The sequence below is a fragment of the Petaurus breviceps genome, unplaced genomic scaffold (assembly GCF_028583685.1).
Source record: "Petaurus breviceps papuanus isolate PSGF00001 unplaced genomic scaffold, PetGlider_PUasm1.0 446, whole genome shotgun sequence".
Classification (NCBI taxonomy): Eukaryota; Metazoa; Chordata; class Mammalia; order Diprotodontia; family Petauridae; genus Petaurus; species Petaurus breviceps.
This window is the reverse complement of record NW_027186338.1, coordinates 3,576,853-3,596,055: the sequence shown is the minus strand read 5'-3', so window position 1 is coordinate 3,596,055 and position 19,203 is coordinate 3,576,853. Positions and strand designations below refer to the sequence as shown.

The 19,203-nt window shown below is 43.9% G+C and overlaps 1 long non-coding RNA gene across 3 annotated transcripts; it reads left to right on the top strand.

Annotated features, from left to right (window-relative positions):
* The first annotated feature begins 9,429 nt into the window (after positions 1-9,429).
* On the top strand, positions 9,430-19,197 carry LOC138171461 (uncharacterized). Of its 3 annotated transcripts, none has more exons than XR_011170893.1 (3): positions 9,430-9,623; positions 10,139-10,360; positions 18,880-19,197. It is a non-coding gene; the product is annotated as an uncharacterized lncRNA (long non-coding RNA). The 3 variants fall into 3 exon arrangements; XR_011170894.1 differs by lacking the exon at positions 18,880-19,197 and adding an exon at positions 13,906-16,299; XR_011170892.1 differs by lacking the exon at positions 18,880-19,197 and adding an exon at positions 13,272-16,299.
* Positions 19,198-19,203: the final 6 nt, after the last annotated feature.

The following is a 19,203-nucleotide window of genomic DNA, read 5'->3' as shown; positions in this document are numbered from 1 at the left end:
AAGGAAGGAAGGAAGGAAGGAAGGAAGGAAGGAAGGAAGGAAGGAAGGAAGAAAAAAGAAAGAGAAAATAGTGTGCTCCAGTCTATTTTCAGATGCTATCAGTTTTTTCTCTGGATATGGATAGCATTTTTCAGACAGAGTCCTCTGGGCTTGTCTTGGATCATTATATTACTGAGATCAGCTAAGTCACTCACAGTTTATTATATAATGTTGCTGTTATTGTGTACAAAGTTGTCCTGGTTCTGCTTACTTCACTTTGCATCACTTCATGTAAGTCTGGGAATGTTTTCTTGCAGAAGGTACAATGTTAACTGGGACCTAAAGGGAGTCAAGGAAGCTAGGAGGTGGGAATGAGGAGGCACGAGGGCAGTCAGATTAAATGTCTGAAATTGTGAGATGAAGTGTCTATGAGGAACATCAAGAAGACCAGAAAATGCAGATGGAAGAGTATGGGGGAAGCAGGCGGAGTAAGGTATACAAGACTGGAAAGGTTGGAGGAGGTTGACTTTGAATGACAAATGAGAATTTCATATTTGATCTTGGAGGTGGTAGGGAGCCATGAGTTGATTGAATAGGGCAGCCACACGGAAGACCAATTGGATTAGCTGAGTGGAGGATAGAGTGAAGTGGGGAGAGACTTGAGACAGGGAGACCAACCTGCAGGCTATGGACATAGTCCAGGTGTGAGGTGATGAGGGGCTTCATCAGGGCGGTGGCAGCATCCAAGTAAAGAAGGCACGGGGTATACAAGAGACACTATGAAGGCAGAAATGTCTTGAGGATTGATTGGATATGGGAGGTGAGAGAGAGGGAAGAATTGAGGATGACCCTTGGATTTTGAGCCTGGGGGACTGGGAGAGTGGCGGTGTCCTCAATAATAATAGAGAAATTAAGGGGAGAGTGTTTGACAGGGAAGATAATGCGTTCAATTTTGGACATGTGGAATTAAAGACATCTATGGGACACCCAGTTCAAAATGTCAAATTAGATGTTGGAGCTTTGAGATTTGAGGTCAGGAGACAGGTTAGATCTGAGAATTATTTACACAGAAATGATCATTGAACCTCAAGCAAGACACAACCTCAAAATGCCCCAAGGACTATCTAAGACTGTAAGTTATAGACAAATTGATGATCTGCTTTGGTGCAAGGAATTTCTCTCACCAGTAAAACCACACATTTGCGTCACATAGAATACCTGAGTACAGTCCAGGAGACAGTAGTGAGCAAAGCAAAGGCCTCAGAGTTAAAAGGCCAAGGTCTGAATCCCTTAATCTGCCTTATCGGCAAGTAGTTTCAGCACCGCCTGACCAAGAATGCCCTCGGTGACAAATCCAACAAGTGGTCACCTACTGCTTGGAAACATGCCATGAGGAGACACCCAACATCTCTGGAGACAGCTTGGGGAGCAGTTCTAATTGAGAGGAAGCATCTTCAGACATCAAACCTGAATCAGCCCTTTGCAGGTAGGAGGAACAGTGGAATCAGGAGGGTTAGAATCAGAAAGACCTGAGTCTGAAGCCTAATATACTTCCTAGCTGTGTGACTCTGGACAAGTCACTTCACTTCAGTGTCCTCATCTGTAAAATGGGATAACAATAGTACCTACTTCCCAGGGCTATTGTGAGGATCAAATGAGATAGTATTTGGAAAATGTTTTAATACCTTAAATGCTATATAAACACTGGCGATAACAGCAATCATTTTCACCCATTGCTCCTTTCTGACCAAAGGAACTTAATCAGTTAACAATCATTTCTTAGGAGCTTGCTTTCTACCTTGCACAGAATGCAAAGAAAGGCAATAACTGGATACTCCTTCAAGAAGCTTATGTTCCAACTGAGGAGGCGATATGTAAATAACCACATAATGAAAGATATCCTTCCTCCATATGACAGCCCTTCAAATACTTAATGACAACTATCATGGGCTACCCCCACTTCTCTTCTCTAGGCTAAACATCTCTAGCTCCTTGAACCCATCTTTATATAATGTGGTCTCAAGTCTTTTCTACCATCCTGTTTGCCTCATCCTGGATGTTCTCTATGTTGTCAATGTCCTTCCTTCGACCGACCCTCCTGTAACATCTATAAAATGGACATATGGATGTCTTTGCTACTGGTAGATTAGTTGTAAGGTTTAAATAAGGAAATGGAGATGAAATCATCCTGGGTTCTAAATAATTATTTATGGTACAGACAATGAGTGTTCTGTGAGTCCACAGAAGGGTGATGTCAGTGTGTACTTGAATAGGGATGGAACATGACCTAGTGCCTAGAGAAGAGGGGTAGGAGACCAGGGCTCCAGGGCCAGTTCTTCCACTTACCGTGTGACTTTCATTTACATAGTTCTTGGATATCTGAATGAGCTGTATTCATTCTGCTAAAGTAACTTACAAGTCTCTTCCTTTTTGGGTCTCAACTACCTCCTCTGCAAAGTGGAAGGTTGCTCTCTCAGGTGCCTTATAATTGCTAACATACTATGAGTCAACTCACCAAGTTCTTTGTGGGTCAGTATCCACTCAAAAATAGACATCATGAGCCCCCACCAATGTATTTACCTTTACTAGTTAACTAGAAGATATAATACAAAACAAAGACATGTAATTAAATAGTATGAAGGGAAAAAACTATCAATCAAAGAGTACTCTGATCTTGTTAGGTGGTGCAGTAGAAGATAGTGTCGGGCCTGGAGTGAGGAAGACTCATCTTCCTGAATTCAAATCTGGTCTCAAACACTTATAAGATGTGTGACCCTAGGCAAGTCACTTCACCCTGGTTGTCTCAGTTTCCTCTTCTATAAAATGGGCTGGAGAAGGAAATGGCAAACCACTCCAGTATCTTTGCCAAGAAAATCCCGAATGAGGTCACAAAGAGTCAGACATGATTGAAACAACTGGACAACGGAAAAAATAGTTCTCCCATAAATCCGCACATTATTAGTGGAAAGAATGGAAACATTGAGAAATATGTAAGGAGTCGTACATGTGAGAGTGTGGAGTAAGAATAAGTTTGTTGCCTTGACATAATTTACTCCATTTCACCATTTTGTGAAGCAATGTTTTGATGTTTATTTCTCATCATTTTTTTTTAAAGCAATCAGGGTTAAGTAACTTGCTCAAGGTTACACAGCCAGTTATTTCTGGGTGTGGTGCTAAGTATCTGAGCCCAGATTTGATCCCCAGGTCATCCCGACGCTGGAGCCGGTGCTCTTACTCGCTGAGCCACCTGGCCGCCCCTCTCATCATTTTTCAATATGGAAACAAGCATATGTGTGGTATAGGCTGTAATCAGCTTGTGCATGGTCATAAACAATAGATAAACTGACAATAAACAATAGATATGACAATTGTTTGGACAAAAGACCACCAAAGGGACATTTCATTAAGCGATGCTTCATTAGTTTATGCCAGTAAGTACTAGTCAAATGAACTGACAAACAAATAAAATCACTGGTCACTAACCTGAACTCAAGCATAACTAGTGAGTGTCGTCAGCTAGAATTATAAGGAACCCACTCAAGGTCTCACCCTTCTGTCTGCTCCTGGTTTACAACTCTGGCTGGCTTCTTTGTTCCACCTCTCCTGCACCTGAGATTCAAGCAACCCCACAGTGTTCCCTTGAGAGCAGGCATCGTTCTCTTGAAGCAGTGCTGATGGAGATTTGACTCCCTCCTAGGGAGATATGGGGCCTCTGGATGGTAGAAAAGGAGCCTTACATGTTTCCTAGTGGGGTTGATGTTTGTATTGCCTAACAGATAATTACAAACTAATGTTTGTATGCTCTGATTAATCTAGTTTGATTACAGGATTCGAGAAGTGTAAATCTAATTAGTGTTTCCCCTTGCACTAGTTAGAATACATAATGGTAAATAGTTCTGTGCATGCACTGTATCTTAAATGGGGGTGCAAGCATGGACAGGCAGCTAATGCCTCCCAGGGACATCACTGAGATGCTACATCTCTCCCTCTCCCTCATGGTACTGTGTGGCTTGGTCTCTGCTGGATCTTTGCTCTTGCTCGTGTGATCTTGGCTTGCTGATGTTGCACGGATTTCATGGATGCTACTGGCTGCTGCCACCCCAGCCTTGAGGTCTCTTGGTCACCATTGATCACTGCCAGCTGCAGAACTGCTAGGCACCAGCTAATGGGGCTTCTTCCTGCCTTTAACTTCCAGCTTCATCTGAAATCCTCAGCTGGGGTGGGGAGGGGAGAGGGGGCCATCTCTTCCTCATAGGGCATAGCACTTTGAGCAGCAAGTCCAATGAGCCTTTCTGCTATCGCTCCTATAAAAAGCAAAAAAGCCCCAACATACTCAAGCATTGAATTGGGAGAAGAAACCACCGAACTTCTCTCTTAAGGAGATTTGTTTGTTTCTCTGAGCCCTACTAAAAAGGAGTTTCCTCTCCAGGAGATTTTTCAAACTTAGCTAAACTCTTTGGGACACAGAGCCTTAACTATTCTAGTTACTCAGGCTTGAATTGATCTTTCTGTCTTTATTTCCATTTTCAAGGTCAGGGCGACTGTCTCTCAGAGGTTTCACTAATGGTTAAAAACTCCTTTGCATCTCCCAATATAATTCACTCCCAATGATAAACTATACCTAGTCAGCATACATTTTAGAGACTGCTTTACCAATACATTTTCTAATGGCTCTCGAGGCTTATGGTTCCCTATTTTTCGGTGATGAAACTCCTCTGGAATTAAATATAGATGAGTGGGGAGTGGGGGGAGGCAAAAGTCAGAGGAGCGAAAGCTAAGCTGGAAAACAAATTCACTGACTTGCCTAGAAGGGTGGGTTGATTTGAATGGAAAAGAAGGAAATTCTAGTACTCGGTGAAAAGTGAATCCTTTCACTTCCTAGCAAATCCTGTGTTGGAGAAAGCTCATTGTTTTCCCTTAGTGGAATGTAAATCCCTTGAGGGCAGCTAGGTGGCTGCTTCGGAAAGAGTGCGGGACCTGGAGTCAGGAAGACCTGCAAATCTGGTCTCAGACACTAGCTGTGTGACCCTGGGCAAGTCACTTCACCCTGTTTGCCTCTGTTTCCTCATCTGTCAAGTGAGCTGGAGAAAGAAATGGCGAACCACTCCAGTATCTTTGCCAAGAAAATCCCAAATGGGGTCACAGAGTCAGACACGACTGAACAACTGATCAACGACAAGCCCCTGGAGGGTGCCTTATTTTATTACTGAACCATACCCTGGCCGTGGCCCATTGTAGGTACTTAAATGAAAGGATGAATTCTTTGGATTCCCTGTTGTGAATGGGTTGAACACCAAGTCATAGCAGGATGCCCCTAGAGTCCATTTTTCTAGAAGGATGGCCTGTGTGCCCTGTCAGCCAGAGGAGTCTTATCCTCTGGTTCCCAATATACTTCTGTGACTTTAGCTAAACCAATGTCCCTAATGTGTGCTTCTTTAGAGCAGGCATTTGTTTTTGGCATAGAACCTGGCACATAGTAGGTGCTTAATAAAAATGTAGGCGACTAATGTCCCGTAGACATTTAGATACTAGGCAAATCTGTGAGCTCATTAATGCGGATACCACTTGGTATTGATGCAGGTCACAGCTCCTTCCTGGCTTCTGGTCTTGTGTCAGTCAACCAGTAAGCATTTATTTAGCACTGCTCAAAAAATAGTGTGATTATCAAATAAGTCCTTTGATGAATCCTTTGCACAACACAATGGAAGGCTCCCTTTGATTTGTTGTTTTCATATCTCAAGGCTCTCAATTTAACACTTGAATTATCTATCACTTTTGTCTCCCATGGAGCCTCCTATGACTGGCTCACTTCTTCTTCTAGTTATTCACGTCCTCGGTGATTTCTTTTGTGGTACTCTTTTTTTAAGCTGTTATTTTTAATAGGATTTTATTTTTTCCAATTACATGTGAAGACAATTTTTAACATTCATTTTCTGAAAGATTTTGAGTTCCAGATTTTTCTCTTTCCTTCCCTACTCTCCTCTCCCTAAGACAATATGTAATTTGATATAGGTTATACATGTGCAATCGTGTGAAACATATTTTGTTGTACTCTACAAACAAGTCATCACTGGGTTCTCCTTTACAATGAACGTTTGATCATGGAAGTCTCTTTAAATTCAAGTTGGGAGAAGACCATGAAATCATCTATTCCAACCTGCACCCAAGTAGAAATTCCTTCTATAACATTCTCAACAAGTGGTCATTCAACCTTCACTGACGGGGGGCACTCAGCCTCCCAAGGGCGCCCTTTAGGACAAGCACCATTTTCCAACTTTGTATCTTCAGCATGGGGCCTTTGCACATAGTAGGTATTTAGTGAAGTTATGTTCATTGAATCAAATGGCTACTTTTATTGTTCAGTCATTTTTCCGTCAGGTCCAACTCTTGGTGACTCCATTTGGGGTTTTCTTGGCAAAGACATTGGAGTGGCTTTCCATTTCCTTCTCCAGATCATTTTATAGATGAGGGTAAACAGGATTAAAAGTGACTTGCCCAGGGTCACATGCCTAATAAGTGTCTGAGGCCAGATTTGAACTCGGGGAGATGAGTCTTCTGGACTCCAGGGTCAGTGCTATGCACTGTGGTGCCACCTAGCTAAACAACAACAAAGGCAGCAATGTTGGATCAAGATTGTTTTGGGTCCCTGGACTATCATAACCCCCCAATTGTTCCTCTTCTTTTGGATGATAAACAAGAGTGTTAGACTTGGAGTCCCAGGGACTGCGTTCAAATTCCACCTTCTGGACTTAGTAAGTATATGGGAGGGAAAGTCACCAGGCCTGTGATTTCACTGCTGCAGGGAATGCTCTGGGGAGGAAACATCTTCCACCAATGCAGGTAGGCACCTTATGGTCTTAGAGAATTTCCCAGAGCACTGAGAATTTCAAGGGACTTGTCTAGGGTCACATGACCAGGGTATGTCAGAAGTGAGGCTTGAACTCAGCTCTTCCTGACTCTGAGGTTATCTCATGACTGCCTTTGAGTCACTAGCGAATGTGGGTGAATCATTTTACCTCTATCAGTCTTGTTTTTCTCATCTGCAAAATGGGTTCATTATAGCTGCTACTTCACAGGGCTATTGTGAAGATCAAGCAAGATACTTATGCAAAGTGTTTTGCAAACCTTAATGCTCTATATGAATGTCTTTAATGAAGTCCTTTATAATTTTCAAAGCATCTGCAGGTATTTTGTTTAAGCTTGACAAACAGCCCTGTCAGGTCTACATCATAGTTATTCTCATCTGCATGTTACAGATTTGAAAACTGAGGCTCAGAGGAGATAATGTCTTACCTACACTCACACAACGTCAGAGACAAAATTCAAACCTGAATCTTTTTGATTGTACTGTTTAGGCAACCTTCAAAGAGGAGTGTAAACCCTGAGACACACATGGCATCTAGTCCAATCCCCTCATTTTACAGGTGAGGAAACTGAGACCCAGAGAGCTTAAGTGACTTACCTAAGGTCACAGAGCCAGTAAGGGGCAAAGCCACTATTCAAACTCAAGTTCTTTGTATCCAAATCCCACTGTCTTTCCCCAGTACCTTGCTGCCTCGCCTCTGTGTGACTTGTAACCAGCCCAGAGGAGTTTAGTAAGGTTCAGTACCAGAGCCGACCCCCAGATGATGCAATGTATTTGCACATGAGGTTCATGAGTTCTTAGGACCAGAGATTTTAAGTTGGAAGGGACCTTTGAATTCATCTACCAGGGGTGGGAAACCTGCGGCCTCAAGGCCATGTGGGGCCCTCTAGGTCCTCAAGTGCAACGCTTTGAATGCATGCAAACAGAACAAATCCCCCAAATAAAAGGGTTTGCTCTGTGAAATTTGGATTCAGTCAAAAGGCCACACCTAAGGACCTAGAAGTCCTAGTCCAGGCACCTTAATTTTCAGATGAGGGACCGGAGAAATAAGGTAACTTGCCCAAGATCAGACAATCAAGATGTGGCCCAACTGGGAATTAAATCCATCCCCACTATGGCACACTGCCTCTGTTTGGACCTATGGAAATCAGGTACTGAGGCACACGGTGGCTGCCATCTGAAGAGGAACTCCTCCCGACAAAGAAATCAGAAATATCTGAAGAAGGGAAGTAAGTCAATTTCAGGCTTCATTTCCCTCCAAGGTGACAGAAGAGAGGAAAGGGGAGGGGAAGGGAGAACATCCAGAAACGTTAGAAGAAAGATGAATCCTGTTCTCCCACTTTAGGCAAGATGAGCTTTTCAACAACATTGTATTCCCAGGGATCTGCCATCTCTTGGATGTGGGCATTCCCTCAAAAATGGAAATAGAAACCCATCTCTGCCTCCCCATCCTGGGTGGCTCCTCAGTTTCCTCCTATCAATCTTCCCGAGGGTCCACCCAATCTCCTCCTAGGTTTGCTGATGCTCTGTAGGTACCAGAGGAGCTCAGGGGCTGCCTGCCTATCAGTCATTCCTTGTTCTTCCCACATGACCAGGCCACCCTTCCTTCTGGTCTTACATATTTCCAATGATAGCCCTTACAGAGAGTCTCCTACATAATTCTGCCTTTGTAATGAGTCCCAGCCTGCACACACCCACCAGGAATATCTCTTTGTTGTCCTTTGGGTGACCCCCAAGTCTCTTCCGAGACTATAGTTTTCTGCAGCTCAAGGCTATGCAATTTCTCCAGAAGAATTCTGGTGGTTTTTTTTTTTTTTAAAGATAATCCTTTAAAAACAAAATTTGTTTTAAAAGAGACCTCTCCAAGCCTCAGTTTCCTTATCTGTAAAATGAAAGGGCTGGTCCTATAAATTTCCTCTGTCTCTAGAATTATAATCCAACTATAAACTTCTCTCCCCTACATGTATGGCCTTTCTCACACACTCACACAGAAAAACACAAAAGTGAGACAATGGGCTTATATCAGGATGAAACAGAATTCTGAAAGAGATCTTTAAAGCAGCTCAGTGACAATGGAAATCCCAAGTTCATATCCAGCCTCAGACAATGGCAAGCTGTGTGACCCTGGTAAAGTCACTTTACTTTTTTGTGAAACGAGGGCAATAACAGCACCTACCTCCCGGGATTGTTGTGAAGATCAAATGAGATGATAATTGCAAAATGCTCTGCAAGTTTATAAAAGTGCTATTGTAATGATTAACAGCATTATTATCACAGGATTGCACCCCAAGACCTGGTTATTAACAGAACCACAAAGCTTGTAATGAGCCCCCTTCATCTGCAGATGAGAGAATAACAAGTACATGTCCACAGGGATTTAAGAATTTGATGTGAAATCTGCGTGATAACTTCCTCTCCTCGACCCCTCCCCCAAGAAAAACAACTTCCAATTCCGTCAAGAATGCATTCCTCGATTATGAAGTATTCCCTAAAAAAGTCAAGGGGGAAAATGCTTGGCAGCTTGCTAGTGTCCCGGCCCCATCGAAAAACTATTTTTACAGTTCTGTGAAAGAGGGCTTCTCTGAAATCAAGAGATGGAACACTCCAAGGGGCAGATGCACAGGGATACAAGGCTCATTTACGAGCAGGGAGAAAACCCAGAGGCAGCATTGGGATTCCTGCCTGGCCTCCAGCCCTTCCGACTCTTTCCATTTGTTGGTGATTTCTCTCATTCGCTTAAGAAGTACTTTGTATCTACTTTGTACCTTCACTTATCTGTGTATCTATTTTCTATTTCTTTATCTTTGTACATACAATTTTACTCCCAATAGAATGTAAGCTCTTTGAGGGTGGGTCTATTTCATTTTTATCTTGGTGAGCTCCAGCGTCTGGCATAGTACCTGGCATGCAGTAGGGGCCTAATAAATGCTTTCTGAGTGGGCTGAATTGGAAAATGATTGTTAATACATCGAGGTGGCACAGTGGATAGAATGCTGGGCCTCCAGCCTCCAGCCCCAGCCCCCGACCCCCACCCTTGTTGGAGTCCTAGGGAGGACAGGATTCACTGCCTTTCCAGGTTCAGACATCAGTTATCCTTAGCACAGTCTCCAGGACTGAAGCATCTGCTAGAAGCCGCTGGTTGCCCATCTCCTTCCCTGGAGTCACAGTACATATGCCTAGCTCCATGGCTGATAATGCCCCAGACAGGAGGTCAGAAGGGTTCCCCCGATCACTGTGGTTACAATCACTCCTTCCTGCAATTATTGCTTTCCTTTACCGATTTCTTGCCTTCAGGAGAAACAGTGTGATAAAGGAGAAATACATCGTGATGGGAATCAAGAAACTTGTGTTCTGTTAAAAACAAACAACTATGAAAGACTTAAGAACTATGATCAATGCAAAGACCAGCCAGGGTGCCAGAGAACTCAAGATGAAATGTGTAGCCTGCCTCCTGGCAGAGAGGGAATGGACTCAGAATGCCAAGTGAGACACATTGGTTGGATATGGCCAAAGCAGGTATTTGTTTGGTCTGACTGTGTATATTGTTTTACAAGGGGTTGGGGGTTGGATTTTGGGGGGGGCGTTGTTTTGTTTTTTGGAGAGGGTTGGAGATTGGGAAGAGAGTAAAAATAATTTTTTGTTAAATGAAGAAAATTTTGAAAAAAAAAAAAAAGAAATCTCTCTTCTTTCCCACTTCCTCTATGAAATATCTGTGAGAGATAAAAAACAAAAACCCACTTCCCCTCTATCTGGACCTCAGTTTCCTTAACTGTGCTTTGGGAGGGAGGTTGAACTACAATATCCTTAATGTCTTCCCAGCTCTAATGTTCTATGATTCTGACATCTTGTGGTTAAATGCATTGTTTTTGGAAGCTTTCTGTTAAATGCAACTCTGTTACCTGGGAGGACCATTAACAGCCTTGAGCACATTCCCACATCTTCCAGTTTATCCTTATATGTCTTTGTATGTACAGAGTTATTTGCATGTTGTCTCTCCCCTTAGACTGTGACTTCCAATTTCTGCCTTTCTTTAGTGCTTGGAACATAGTAATATGGCACTTAGTAGATATTTGTTGATTTTCTGTTGACTTCCTAATCTTGACCAAAGTTTTGAGGGAATGGGAGATTGGAGGAATGCATTTTGCTATGGAGGGAGGGGCAGCAAAGTCTGGGAACATGAGAGAGTGCTCGAGGCTACCATAGGGTGGGGCCCAGAGCGAGCTGGAGGCCACACTTGGGCCCTAGGCATCCCAAGTTGACTCTGGAGGTCTTGGGGTTCTCTCTTTGCTTATAGTAGGGCTGCATTCTCCAGTCAGGATTTCCCACCTACTTCACACTATGCCCCAAATTCTCGCCTCCCTTGACAGCTGATTAGTCTTTTTAACCCAATTGTCAGCTTTAGAAAAAAGAAGAAAAAGGTATTTTCCTTCAGTTCAGCAGTGGCTGGACTTTGGCTGTGATAGCTCAGTGACAAAGGCCAAAGGAAGTCAGTCCATCATTTCGTGGAAAACAAGGACTCAAGCTCATTGCTTTTGGAATGACAGATTTCATTAAATGGGCCAGTCTGGGCTGGTGGAGCATGTGTTTCGGTAAATGACAAAGCTGGTCTATTTTGGTGCCAGCCCCCTCCCTCTGTCCTGGGCACACCTTTTCCTGCTTCTGGAGGGCATGTACCCCCACTGCCTTCTTCATTTCCACCTTCTGTCCCTTCCTCTCCCTGCCCTCATTGAACCAACTGCCCCAAATTCCATGACCTCTGTACCCTGTCTTCTTGCAAGGGCCAGCTGCAGAAGCATAGTTCTAGGAAGATATTAATGATTGATAATTAATCAATGAGGTGAGGCAGTGTGGTACAATGGAAAGTGTCTGGACTTGGAGCCAAATGTCCCAAATTTTAGGCTAAGCTCTGTTGCTTACTAGCTGAGACCAAAAGCAAGTCATTCAATTTCCCTGTTTTCTCATCTGTTAAATGAATATAATAATATTTGCACAGCATAGCTAACCCAACTATTGGGAAAATCAAATGGGATAATACCAGTCACAATAACCTCGAGTCTTCACAATAATTTTGTGAGGTCTTGTATCAATCATCATCCCAGTTTTAGAGAGAAGCAAATTGAGTCTAAGGGATTAAGTGGTTTGCTCAGGGTCACAGCTGGCAAGTTTCAGAGGTGAGATTTGAACTCAGGTCTTCCTGATGTCAAGTGTAACACATGACTCAGCTAGTTGGCAGAGTGGAGAGAGCCCAGACCTGGAGTCAGGAAGACTCAACTTCCTGAGTTCAAATCTGATCTCAGACACTTTCTAGCAAGGCACTTAACCCTACTTGCCTCAGTTTCCCATCTGTAAAATGAACCGGAAAAGGAAATTACAAAGCACTCCAGTATCTTTGCCAAGAAAACCCCAAGTGGGGTCACAAAGAGTTACACATGACTGAGCGACACTAGACTGTCCTGTTTCTCCACAAGCACTGTTTCAATATGAGTTATTATTACTACTGCTAAGACCTCACTAGCAGTCCCTGGGCTCCAGCTCTGGCATTGTCCCTGGGAGGGAAAGAGGTCAACCAAGCAGACAGAGGGTCAGAGGCAACTACAAACAGCTCCTCCCTCCTGTCTGCCTTCAGGTTCTAGAACAACTTTCTAGAGATAATCGATCAATCAGTCATTTATTAATCATCTACTAGGTAATGCCTCTTAATATAAAGGATCAGCTTAATATAAAGGATGGCAGAGCTTTAAGGAACCGAGGGAGGTATGTTGGGGAGAGATTTCTGGGCCTTGGAGGGTCCATCCCATTGCATAAGCTGAGGCCAGTTTGGTGCCTCAAAGGACCAATTTCACTCTTTTGCAGCACACCCTGCTATAGAATCACAGCATTTTAGGGCTAGAAGACTCAGGCATAACAAAGGCAGAGACCTTACACAATTGTCCAGTCCAACCCCCCATTATAGGGGAGGAAACTAAGGCCCCCAAAACGATCAGTGACTTGCTTACGGTCACACAAGCAGTAAGAGGAAGAACAGGGATTCGCATCCGGATCTTCTGACTCCAAATCCAGATTTATTTGAGCAGTTGGAGCAAGCATGGCTTTCCAGAACACTCCTGAGGAGAAACCTTCCTCACCAGACCTGAATGCATGACAACTAAGGGTCATGTCCTGCCTAGGCAAGCCTGAACCTGGATTTGAGCTACTTTTCCTATGTTTGCTCTTATGCACTCTTTCCCTCTCCTTCTCTTTCCATTTCTCTTTGTGTGTTGTCTTTCCCTATTAGAATGTAAGCTACTCAAGAGGGAGATTTTCTTGACTGCTTATATTTATATGTCTCATCAGCACAGTGCCTGGCAAGTAGTAATTGCTTGATGACTGATTCTCTCTCTGTTTCTCTCTGTCTCTCTCTCTGTCTTCCTTATTTTTGATGATCAAGCTTCAATCCCAAGACTGATATGCTTAGAAGCCACCAGAGTTTCAAAGGTTTGTAAAGTTTGACATTAGTCCAGTGCTCTGGGAGAGGATGACCTTTGACCAGAGGACAAGCCTAATTCCTGACCTGATTTACTAGAACACACAGACTTTGAGAGAGACGGTGCAAAGTCAAGGTGAAATGTAGTGTTGGTATAAAGCACTGGCCCTAGAGTCAGGAGGATCTGAGTTCAAATCCGACCTCAGAGACTTAACACAAAAAGTAGCCATGTGACCTTGGGCAAGTCACTTAACCCCAACTGCCCTCCAAAAAGCAAAAAAAAAAAATGTAGTGTTGGTTATTCAACTGACCCTCAAGTTGCTTTATTGTTTTTTTTTTTTTTAAAGCAATTGGGGTTAACTCGCTCAAGTTTACATGGCCAGTTATTTTGTGTGGGTGTTAAGTATCTGAGGCCAGAACTGATCCCGGGTCTCCCAACTCTGGGGCTGGCACTCTTACTCACTGTGCCACCTGGCCACCCCTAAGTTGCTTTATTGTTGTGACTTTTATGACACAACCTCCCTGAAGATGTAACAGTAGTCATTAGTCACTGATTAAGTTCTGTCAATGTGAATTATTAATTTTTTCTGTCTTTCAGCATTTCTTTGGTGTATAGGAAGGAATATTTGTTCCATAACTGATCCCCATTATGGAAAGATCCCTGACACAAGCCAGACCCTCAATACACTGATGAAATCATAGATCCTTGAATTTATTTTGTACATATTTTAAATATACAAAATAATTTACTTTCTGTGTGCATCTTATCTCCACCCTCCCCAAGAAACTGCAAGTTTCTTGAGGACATATTTTTGTCTCTATCCTCAGAACCCAGAACATAATCATTGTTTGATAAATGCTTATTGAATTGACTTAAATTTGGTAGTCAAGACAAGCACTATTAATTTCTCTTAACAAATGAGTAAACTGAGGCCCATTGGTTAGGTGGTGACTAAAAATAAAGAGCTCTGCACTATATATCAGGGAATAAAAAAGGAGACCCTTAAAAGGGGTCCTTCCTTTCTTACTCCCCCCTTTCTCACTGGGAAAAAGAGAGACAGGAGACCCTAGGCAGGCATCTCTGAAGAAGCCCCGTATGTTCTCAGGGTAAGGACTTTTCCTTTCCAATTATTTCAGGCTAAAATATTGAGTTCTGGGTATGGGAAGACTCACATCAAGCCAATTCTCAACATAGTGGAAGGAGCTCTGGATTTAGAGTTAGAAGACCTTGATTCAACTCTGCGGTCTTAGTGACCTTGGGCAAGTCACTTGCCATCGCTGAGCTTTCTATTCCTCATATGTAAAATGAGGAGGTTGATGGATTGCTGGAAATCCAGTGGCCAGAATGTCTACCCTCCAGTCTGTGTGTTAACCAAGCCTGTTGCTTCGTCTTTAGTTCCTTGTTGAGTGGCATTTCCTCCAGTAGAGGGCCCCCAGGGCCAATAATAGTAAAAAAGATGAAGGCGGGGGTAGGGGCGATCACAATTCACATTTATGTAGTACCAGTCACTCAATCAACAAACATTTATGAAGGGTCTACTATGTACCAGACTGTGCTCTGGCCTCAAAGAGTTTGTTTTCTGCTGGGGGAGACAAGTTTGCAGATGAATAGACTCTGTTGTAACTATTCTGTGAAGAAAAGTTCAAATGGTGGCATTTTCAGTTTACAGGTGAAAAAGCAAATCTCACTAAGGTTCAGGGTGGGAAAGTCGGACCATAAACCTTGGGCTAGAAGGAATGGTCGAGGTCACCTCATCCCGCCCCCTCATTTTATAGTTGAGGGAAAGGAAGCTTGGAGAGGGAAGGTAGGGGACTGTCCCGGGGTCACACAGCTGGTGAAGCCTGCATCTTGCGTCTTGGAGCCTGGCGCTCATTCTACCACACCAGGCTGAGAAGGGAACCCTTAAATGATTCCATCTGTTAACACATTTCATTCCAGCTTGGCAGACTGAGGTTACTGTTGTAACTAACAGCCCTAATGCAACCTGTGGGTTATCTGTGCTCCCTGCTGCCCTGGTGTTAACACGCTCACTTCACTGAGCATTTTTTAAGAAGATTGGGTTTCCCTCTCATCCAGGCTGGAAGTACAATGACCACCAATGGCCAGATCCTGTTGCGGATCAACACGGAGGCAGTGACTTCCTTAGCTTCTGATCTGGGTTCATTCAGCCTTCCTTATGCAGCCTGGTGATCCCTGGCAAATACTGATGCCAGATTTAGTTTGGACACCTTGGAGCTTTAGCCCTACTGTTGCTCAGAACTCCTGAGCTCAGGCCTCATCATCCTCAGCCTCTTAGGTAGCATGGAGCCACCATAGGCATCAGCCAGTGTCCAGCAAGAACATTTCCCAAAGCAAAAGAATTTAGCTCAGGGGCTCATAACCCTTTCCCGGTATAAGTCATTAACCCCTTTTGCAGTCTGGAGAAGCCTTAGAACCATGTTTCTAAATGCATAAAATAAAAATGCCTAGGATTAGAAAGAAAACCAATTATATTGAAATGCAGTTGTCAGACTATTTAAAATAAAATAAAAACCATTTCACCAAGCCCAGATGACAAACGAATGCCTGCTTTAGCGGGAAATCCAGCCCTGGTGATTTCTCCAGCTGGAGGAACACTGAGCATACAGAGTGGAAAAGAATCTTTTTTCAGGGAGCTCTGAAGAGTGAGCTCCTGGGAGCTTGGGAGATGGAGTCAGGGACAGTGCTGGGTGATTGGGAGTGCCCTGATCTTGGAGATAAGTGTCCTGGGTTTGAATGCTGACTCTGCTACATAACTGTCACTTCTGGTAAGCTGCTTCCCTTTGCTGAACCTCAGTTTCCCCTTTTGTTTACAGAGGGTGTAGATTATCTTCAGGGTTCTTTCCAGCACCACATTTTATGAACAGCAGCAGAGACACTACAGTATGGGGCGGGGGTGGAGCAGCTCAGCACCGCCCCCCCCAGGCACAAGTGGAATGTTGAGCTGTGTTACTTCTCTCTAGAAGTTCATCCTAGATCTTTGGGGCTCCCATGTGCTCTCCTTGTCAGCAGAGAACTCCCCCCCCTTTTCTTTATATCCCTAGTACTTAGCACACAGTAGAACTTAATAAAGGATCTCCCACCACCCTGAGTGTTGCACCCCTATTCTAATATTTTATCTTTTTGTAATTGGTTTACATTTTGTTTATTTAGTTTTTGGGGAGGGCAATTGGGGTTAAGTGACTTACCCAAAGTCACACAGCTAGTAAGTGTGTCAAGGGTCTGAGGCCGAATTTGAACTCAGGTCCTCCTGACTCCAGGGCCAGTGCTCTATTCCCTGCGCCACCTAGCCACCCAAGGTTTACATTTTATTTCTGAGATCATATATATATATATTTTGGAATATATATATATGTATATATATATATATATATATATATATATATTCCAAAAGAGCAGGGACTTTGCCTTACCTAACATTTGTTCTATCTTTGTTTAGTATTCCCTAGGCAAAGCTTAGACGATCTAGCACAGTAATCTACATGCAACAGGCATTTAATAAGTGTTAAATGAATGACCTCTGTGTCTCAGTTTCCTTACAATGGTCCAGCTCTGACCTTCTATGAATGGCCCCTGCACACCTTACCTAACCTCTCTGGGCCTTAGTTTTCTCATCTATAAAGCAAGGGGTTTGGAGAAAATGACCCCTAAATTTCTAGCTTTAAGTATGTGATCCTGAGACCTTTCCAGGAGGCAAAATAGGTATTTAGGGTAGAATAAAAAGGGATAAGGGACAAGGACAGGAGTCCTGGGTCACTCCTGGTACAGTGAGGAGAGGTTTCTGTGTGTGACAGGAGGGACATAGTTGTGCACAAATATCTTGATGGGAATTTGAACTTAAAGTTGCTCAGGGGGGAAATGGGCTGTTGGAGGATAGGAGAGCATCCTTTTATCTAATTCTCCTTCCAGGAAGTGGATTGGAGGGATGGCTGGGCTGTCAATCCCCCCACTCTCCAGCCACCCCCCTCCCCCGTTATCCTGTATGTAACTTGTTTGTACAGGGCTGTTTGGAAATTGTCTCTCCTAATAGCCATCGAAGCTAGAACTTTTTGCCTTTCTTTTCATGCCCAATGCTTAGCACAGCACCTGGAACATAGTAGATGCTTAATAAATGCTGGGTGACTTGCAGTCCCCACTTTCCCTTTCTATTTCTGAGACCACCTCATATCAGGTTTTCCTTCCTGGGAGGGGGTTGGGTTGGATAATCTCCCAAATCCCTTCCCCCCGCCCTTTTTTTTTTTTTAACCATTCTGTAGTTATTATCATTTCTCATCCATGAGGCCCAAAGTTCTGAAATTAAAGACCTGGGTCTTCCAACTCCTGACTTTTGCATTCTATTTGAATAGTATTGCAATGCTGCTGAGCTACTGGGTAAGAGCTGGAATAGCTGGGTTCACCATAAGTCCCTTTGGGGATTCATTGACCCACAGACCTGGACCTAGGAGGGACTTGGAAGCCAAGTAGTCATTGGATCAGAAGTCTAGAGTGGCCAGGGCCTTCGGAGACCTCTAGTTTAGGGACTGGGCAGCTAGGTGGCGCCATAGTGCACAGAACACAGGACATGGAGTCAGGAAGACTCATTTTCCTGAGTTCAAATCTGACCTCAGATACTTCCTAGCTCTGTGACCCTGGGCAAGTCATTTAACCCTGTTTGCCTCAAGTTTCCTCATCTGTAAAATGAGTAAGAGAAGGAAACAGCAAACCACTCCATTATTTTTGCCAAGAAAACTCCAAATGGGGGACATGACTGAACAAGTTGCAGGATCATATATTTGGAGCTGAAGGGTCCTTAGAGACCATCTAGTCCATCTTCTTTATTTTACAAATTATAGGACCTTGAACATGTCACTTAATCCCTACTTGTTTTAGAATTAATCCAAGACCCAGAGAGGCAGCCCCTAAATGACTTGCTCAAGGTCATATAAGTAGCAGCAGAGGAGGGATTTGAAGCCAGATTCCCCTGACTACAAACCCACAATTTCTCCACAATTCTATGCTGTTTCTGAAGTAAACCTTTTGGGCAGGAAAGAGCACTGGACTTGGTTAGACAACCTGGCTCTGAATTCTAGCTTTGCCACCTACTGCTACAACATGTGACTGTGGACAAGTCACCTTACACCTTCAGCTCCGGAAGATGAAAGAGAAGCTCTCTAGGACTCCTTTCAGGTCTAACTGAGGCCTGTGTCCTCCATAGGATTTCTGCCACTTTCTGTCTTTGCCTCAGCGTTATACTGGTCCAGAAAAGGCAATGCTGTGTCTCTGACAGCCAAAACAAGGCAGTGTTTGCCCCTCCCTCCTACCACTCCTACTAAAATCATAGCCTTGAGACACAGAAGGGAGGAAATGTCAATAAACCATGGGCAGGTGAGTATTCTAGAAGGACATGGAGAACTCTAAGAGGTAAAAGGCAAATACAAATCACAAACTTTTTTGGGGGGAGGGGTGAGAGAGACAGAGAGAGAGAGAGAGAGAGAGAGAGAGAGAGAGAGAGAGAGTGGACAAAAGAGATTGGCAGCACAGCTGTTTTGAAAAATGCTTCCTGTTTCTTTAAAGGAGCTCATCTGGGCGGCTGGAGGCTGGAAAGTCTCCTGGCTGTGGGAGCAGTCTCCCCTAACAGGCGGCCTGCTGACTGATCTTACTAACAGGGCTTCTGTGTAAACTGAGGCTAAACAAACACAGATGGATCTCAGCGTGCATTCTCCAAAAATGCTGGCAATGCGGCAACGACTTCAGATGACACCGTGAGCGCTCCGGGAAGAGACAGCCTCACATCGCTCCCGAGGCGGCGCAGCTGCTACAGAGAGGGAGGGAGGGAAGTAGAGAGAGAGAAGGGGAGAGAGAAGGAGGGAGGGAGAGAGAGAGAGAGAGAGAGAGAGA